The sequence below is a fragment of the Dermacentor variabilis genome, chromosome 9, assembly GCF_050947875.1.
Source record: "Dermacentor variabilis isolate Ectoservices chromosome 9, ASM5094787v1, whole genome shotgun sequence".
Lineage (NCBI taxonomy): Eukaryota > Metazoa > Arthropoda > Arachnida > Ixodida > Ixodidae > Dermacentor > Dermacentor variabilis.
This window is the reverse complement of record NC_134576.1, coordinates 99,869,554-99,876,985: the sequence shown is the minus strand read 5'-3', so window position 1 is coordinate 99,876,985 and position 7,432 is coordinate 99,869,554. Positions and strand designations below refer to the sequence as shown.

The window sequence follows — 7,432 nt, the reverse complement described above, 5'->3', positions numbered from 1 at the left end:
ACCGGTATAGCAGTGACCAATGGAGTGAAATGGGAACGTTTACGGGTGCCCAAAACACTTGCGCGCGTTTCGCGGTTTGTCTCGCGTACGCGTGAGAACGACGGCATTTCGCCTTTTCGACTGAACACGTCGATAGCCGACGACAGTCGCGATACCTCGTTTTTCATTCTCTGACTGAAGCAAACTAAGAAGCAGTGATTACGAGAACAGCTCGAGCCGTGCGGTAAGACTCTGAGCTGCCCACACACAACTTTAGAAATGTCTCAGCGTAGCGGACTTGTGCATGACTTCTTTTTCTTCTTCGTACGTGTTTGCGGTGCTTGCAGAGTAACAGGCGAAAGCGAGCAAGCTTCGGGTCATCGTCATCCTCACCTTTCACAGCAAAGCTGTATATGGCTAGGTTCTGGAAAAAATTGCGTGCGTCTGTCGAGCCCCGTAGGTCGAAAATTTGTCCCCATATGGTGGGCCGATCCCAAAGATAGTACAATACCGGGCCAACCCGCAGCCGAGGTGAAGCAGGCTTTAAGCACTCTGCCAACTTGCAAAAATAAGTTTAATATCTTTGGTCCAAATACAATCCGTATCAGATATTAAGCTATTAAGAACAGATATTACACTTCGACCCGCATCGGCCATGTTTACGTTCGCACCCCTCTCTCTTTGTCGGCGTTCCAAGCGCTTGCGTATCTCCTTTCCTTTCCTTCCGCTCTATCGTAGTGGCGGTCCCGTAAGCGTGCGCCAGGACCGCAAGGCGGAAAGAAATGCGAACCGTTCATGTGGCCCCGATCCCGCGAACTTGGAACATTTCAGCGGAGCAACGTGCAGGTTTCAGAGGGAGTTTGTGAGGAACCAATTTCGTGTGGCCCGTGTTGTGTGTGACCGCTTGCGGTTTCCGAGTGACCTCACAACCATTACTGCACTGTGGGACGTCGACCAAAGCACGATCACCTTGGCTATCATTGAAGCAGTGTGTGCCTTCGGAGTGCGGTGAGGTGCATGTCTGTTCTACGTGTCGGGATTCGTTAGTAACAGGTGTCGTGCCGTGTTTTGCAACAATGCATGGGCATGTACACCCCACGGTGCCTCATCATCTTCCGAGGCTCAACATCGTGGAGGAGCGGCTAGTCGTGCCTAACCTCCATTTATGTTCATACGGCACTTGACGCCCGGCAGTGGACAGTTCGCCATTATTGGGCCCACATACACCGGTTCACTGGTCACTCACCTTCGCAGAGTGGAATGGCAATCAAGTTTTTTTCTAAATAAAATCGCTGGCTAACAGGTAACACATTCGTTTCCTACATACGTTTAAAATCTGTCCCAGCTAACATTATCCAAGATGATCAACATAATAATAAAAGAAACGCTGTGCACGTTGGGATTTTAAACCCTACTGTGTTCTCTCGTCATAACGCTGATGACCGAGCAAAGTAGGGCTTGTACTTGTATCCTGCACCATGTTTTTATTTTTATCTTTTCGTTGAACAGATTGGCTCACGCTAGCTGGGATACACGGTATCCAGGTAAATTTCGTATCATCTGACTCATGTGTCATGTAGCAGCTATTGTCCTTAAAATAGAACCTGACAGCAATATCTTGACACTGCTATTGCGGTAGTAAGTAGATATGCGGTATAATGCGGTAAGTATACGGGGTGGATACTTTTTCATACACACTGTCCTTTTTGTCTCTCGCAAGTTCATCCCGCTGTATACCAGATTTCCGCTGTTGTGCTTCCTCCAACGCGGCCGTTCTTCGCTGCCTCTCGGTTCCCTACATACCCGACGTTGCCGCTATCCCGTTTCAACCCTTTCGCTGCAGGCTCCTGTCCCCCAACCTTTCTCTCCTCCAGCCGCTTTCTGGGCGCACCTACCCTCGTCCTCCACCCCCGCCAGCTTTTGCCTGGCTTGCGTCTCACGATGCGTGTCTGTACGTGCGTACGCGTACGGCCGTCGTGTGTTTGCATCGAGATATTGAGTTCCTGCGCTAAGCTTTCCTGATGGAGCTTTGCCCTCCCTCCTCCGTCAGCCTTCGCCCTTCTGTTTTGTCTCCTCGCCCTTTCCTCATCGCCGCCACTCCCCGTAATTTTCATTTTCTTCTTTAGGGATCGGAGCCTCCGCACCCACCCGTTCTTCATTTTCAACTTGTCTCTGTTTTCTTCGCTAATGCCCCCTGCGCTTCATTTCTTCTGCAATCTTTTACTACAAGTCCCCTTTTCTTCGTTGCTTCTTTTTTTTTAATCTCTCCCTAGCGTTATTCTTTTAATTCTTATCGTCGCTTTGCCAACTTCTTTTTGATTTGAAGTCAAGACCCCGTCGCTTCCGCGCTCCCGCGGCGTCGGATCTCCTGCCTGTCCTCCCGGCTGCCAGCAAGCTTTAGGGATGCGTCGGCAGAGGCCGCCGCTGGCATCGGGGCCTCTCGCCTATTCAAACATGCGTTCGCGCGCAAGCTCGCGCTGACTCGCGTGCCTCAGGGGGCTCGGAAAGGGTTGGTGCGGGGGGGCACCGATGCTGCTCCCCCCTCTCCCCTCTTCCCGTAACCCTCCAGTTCCTGGTCTCACCCTTCCCCACAGCCTCGCCCCAGCCGCCGAGGAGGTATTAGAATGAGCGGTGGCGCCGCGGCGCGGCATAAAAATTAAGAAACAAATTAGGGAACGGGGGTAGGAAACGGGAGAGGGGGTTCTAAATCGCGGGGAAAGAGGGCGCGCAGACGGGGACCAAAGGGTTGGCACGTGCAGAAATGGCGCTCAGCACGCGCCATCACGGCGTGAGCGTGTCTTTTCTTGTATTTCATTTTTGTAATTTGTGTTTTTTTTTCTTTTCTCACTCTGCTGTATAGGATTCTTATTTCTTGGCTCTGGATGCTTTTATAAACTTCTTTTCTTTTCGGCTCGTTCATTTCATTTCTTTCTTTCCGCGTCTTTCCACTTTTGGGCTATTATTTTCCTTGCCCCGTATTTTTCTTTTCTTTTTTTATGCTGTACTTCCTATCACTACCGAAGGTAGCACGAATTTTCTGTTCTTTGGTTGTTTCTTTATATTTTTATGTTTTTGTCGGTGCAGTTCTTTAGAGCCCTTTTCTCGACCGCGCGCTACGTTGACTTTTGTCTTTTGTTTTTGCCGTATTAATGCTCCCCGCCGCGTTGCTTTTCTATATCTTTGTATCCCGCCTTTTTAGGACTATACCGTCGTCTGGTAGTCGTGTTCCTTCCGTTGTTCTTTTGTTTGTGCCGCTGCCGACATAAAAAGAAAAGTAATAAACGAGAAATAAATTTCTTAATGACAAAGGAAAGCAAGAGAACCGCGGGCGTCTGGGCACGAAAGGGGTAAGTTCGAATGACGCATGCGTTGCCGGGGAAGCGGTTGAAGCGAGCAGGCATGCACCTATGTAGACGCTGTAGAGCGGCGGCGGTCCTTTCGCTAATGTTTTTGGGGAAGCCAAGAAATAAAGAAGAAATTAGGCCTAGCAATGGCGATGGCGCGTGCCGAAGCGCGCGACGCCATGCCACCGCCCGACTTCCCTCGTATATATATATATATATATATATATATATATATATATGCTTTAGGGCATTACTTCTAAGCTTTTAGCGAAATGTTCAGTATTAACTGCGAAGAATTACCGGTAGTGCTGTATTCAGCTGATACTAAATGAAAGCAAGCGTTCACTTTTCGTTTCAGCTCCCGAAATGACGATGCTAACCACCGACGGTTAATGATGGAAAGTGTACAGTTTCTACATGGTTCATTTTGCGGAGTTAGTTTGACATCGACCCAGTAGAGGCGAGCACGGGCCTGTCCTTGAAGTTATGAAGTTACCCATGTGCGCGGGCAGCTGCTGTTTGTTTCTTGATGTCGTTTTAACTAACCGAAAATTTGGCCCCTATGATACCCTTATTTTTCTTTTTTTTTCTTTTGCTCTTTGCATGGCGAGGTCCTCGAATTTGGCAATCTTGATGGCGTGAAGTAGTCACATATACGAGGCTGTATTGGCCGGTTTCCTGCTCCCAAGCAGCTCCCGGTATACACGTGAAGAATGCGGTAAAAAAAAAAAATGCACCACATCCACCACTATGGCCGCGAGAGGCGCTGACTAACACTCCCGAGGCCAAAGTTTGTACATGTACACAAACACACAAGAAAGTAAACGGACAGGAGGATGGCTTTTACGCGGTAGCTGAATTTGTAAAGCACCGCATGCGTAACGTTGAGGGTGTGGGTCTAGCTCCCAGCAGCGGCATGGTTTCGTTAATTTTTTTTCCATCATTTGTTCTACGCTTCAAGTAAATGTAACAGTCAATTTCTCCTATGCTTCCTCTATCTCCATTGACTCTTTTCATCATAAAGTCGTAAACAAGAATAAATCTAGCCACTGGGATATCCAGTCAATTTTCTCGTTCCCTATAGTTGCAGGTGGTTTAGGTTGCTTGGTTAGGTAGTAAAATCAAACAGCACCTTACTTTGACTCCCTTGAGCCGAATACCTGGGCCCGTAGTATCATTAATTATATTTCGCGTGTACCGTACCTGATCGGCCCATGCAGCGACAATTGTATTCTCACGTCGAACGCTATCACGAGTGACGCGCTTCCGAAAACCCTTCCGAAGGGGAGGCGTTTTAAGAAAACAGAACTTGTCTGAATATAAAGTTGGGGTCTGTCAGTTGTACCGCATGCATCGGTTGTGACGGTGTTCCAGGGATACCTGCGGGGAGAGGGGGTGATCGTCTAGTCGCAGTAGTGCAGTGAACATTGATCAGATTTCTACATCAAATGAGGGACAGCGGCACCATAGAAAGCCGATGTTTTCGTTGCAGCCGCAGATGTTACGTGTAGCCTATCTGGCAATTAGCGCTGAACAAGCTTTCCTGAAGGCAACTCCAAACCGCAACCGACCCGGAAGAGATGCCTCGCACACCTGTAGTTCAGGTGGAGGTTGGACTTGGCACGAACATTTTAGTGTGTGTAGGCTAGTGTGCCTCATTATGTGCGGCATTTCACTCGGGTATACCGAGATTGTGCGCGCCGGAAAGCGAAGCAGGCCCGTGTCGTCTGTCGTAAAGTGTGGATCGGGATGCAGTGGTCTCCTTCGTGTGACGTTCGAGCAGCCTTGCGAGCGTCACAATTTCCAGTCATCCTCCAACGGCCGTGGAACCACTAAAAAGAAATCTTGCTTTCTTTCTCTTCCGAGTGGTGGTGGTGAACTGCTGCGATTTCCCACATCAGCTGGTCGGTAGTTGCATGTCGGAGAAACAGACTTCATCCACTGTGAAATGCCGGCTTCGGGTGGCAAAAGATAGCCATTCGAGAGTGACTAGGCATGTGCAAGGGCCTATGACGGTGCAATTCTGTCAGGACGGGTTCAGACATGCACTGCGTCTTTCCTTTCTATCTCTCTAATCTTTCTACCATCTCGCTTCTCCTTCAGAAAATAAGGTAGCCAAACTGGCACTTCTATAGTTAACCTCCCTGATTTCCCTGCTTCTTTTCTTATCTCTATGGTCATGGTTACTGGGAAGATAAAGAGGAAAAAGTTGACGTGTGCATGCGGCGTTCGCTTTTCCTCCTCTCATGAACGAGTAGCCTTGAACTGATTTGCTTACCCATTTCCGCACCCAGTGTTGGCGTAGAATCACCAGTTTCTCTTAGGCACGTGGTTTGTCCCAGAACACGACTTCGTTTGTGACTTGCGGCATTCCTTCCAACAGTATATATCTCATCGCTATTCGACCAGCTTGGTCGCACGACCTCTGCGACTCTTGACGATTCGCGCGATGGCTGGGCAGAGGTTCAGTTCCCTACACATGCAAAGACCCGCCGTGGTTGCTCAGTGGCCATGGTGTTGGGCTGCTGAGCACGAGGTCGCGGGATCGAATCCCTGCCACGGCGGCCGCATTTCGATGAGGGCGAAATGCGAAAACACCCGTGTGCTTAGATTTAGGTGCACGTTAAAGAACCCCAGGTGGTCGAAATTTCCGGAGTCCTCCACTACGGCGTGCCTCATAATCAGAAAGTGGTTTTGGCACGTAAAACCCCAAATATTGAATTATTACACATGAAACTTCTTGTGGAACCACTACGGCTATACTTTATCGGTGATAGGCGGTGATACGCGGTCTCGGTAATCACGACCAGTGTCCTCCCTTGGTCATCGCGTTCTTCTGCTCGCTCTCAGCGGAGGCAAATTGAAAACTCTCGTGTACTAGAATTCTCGCCCACGTCAAAAAGAAGAAGAAAGGAAGTAAGAAAGAGAAAAAAAAAAAAGAAAGGAAAAGAAAAGAAAGAGAAAATTGAACAATGGGTGCCCAAAATTCATATGAGGACTACTGCCACGACGTTTCGCATAGTCCAAGTAGGGCTTTTGGACGTAACAGCCAGTTAAGGCTCAACCAGACGTACGCGTTCCAATGCGTCCGCACGCGCCGCGCTGACTCGACGTCGCGTCGCGCCCGACGGAGGAAGAGGGCGCGCACCCAAACGATGCACGCGTTGCCGCGCGTAGCCGCGCGTCTCGGCGTGAGCTGCAGACGTGTAGGGACAGTACTTGAGTTTCAGCACAATTCTAGTCCTTGGGCTGGTCTACTCGTAGAGGTGGACATTACTTGCACTAGAAATTGAAATGTACGATACACTAATCAACAAAAAATTACTTAAGTATTAACCGCTTACCCTACGTCACGCGTTGCAATTTACAAATTGTAGCTTCTGAAGATGCGAGGCATATCCACTTGAAAAGAATTCTGTGGATGACATCACGTTCGAGATACGCAGCATCAAACTTGCTGCAAAAATTCACCGTCGTTCCACTTGCTTTTTTTTTCTTTACAACGTGCTCCTTCGGGAACCGTAGAACCAAAACAAGTGTACCGCCAATGTGTTTCGTCGCAAAGATAGGGAATTAATATGTCGAAACAGGCGTCAGCCTGAGAATTCGCTCCGTTCGAATATACCTTGCGAACTCCCAGGATACACTCTGTAAATTGCAAAATATGCTGCAAAGGGAAGTGAAACTAGTGAATTTTTGTTAATTATTGGATAATGCATTTGGGTTTCTCGTTCAGATAATGTTCGCTTGCTTGGGCGGTCTAGCTAACGGATTACAATTGTGCTATCTGCCACAGATTACCTTAAAAAATTACGGCAAGTCTGCAGAACGAGCCCGTATATGTGCACACGCACATACACACACACATGTATGTATGTATGTATGTATGTATGTATGTATGTATGTATGTATGTATGTATGTATGTATGTATGTATGTATGTATGTATGTATGTATGTATGTATGTATGTATGTATGTATGTATGTATGTATGTATGTATGTATGTATGTATGTATGTATGTATGTATGTATGTATGTATGTATGTATGTATGTATGTAATCGCCATAGCTTGGCGAGCGGTGGACGCTGAGTACCTCGGCTTTGCAGT

General features: G+C 48.2%; 1 pseudogene; it reads right to left on the bottom strand.

Moving 5' to 3' along the window:
• Positions 1-456: 456 nt before the first annotated feature.
• On the bottom strand, positions 457-636 carry LOC142558688 (U2 spliceosomal RNA; annotated as a pseudogene).
• Between the last annotated feature and the right edge of the window lie 6,796 nt (positions 637-7,432).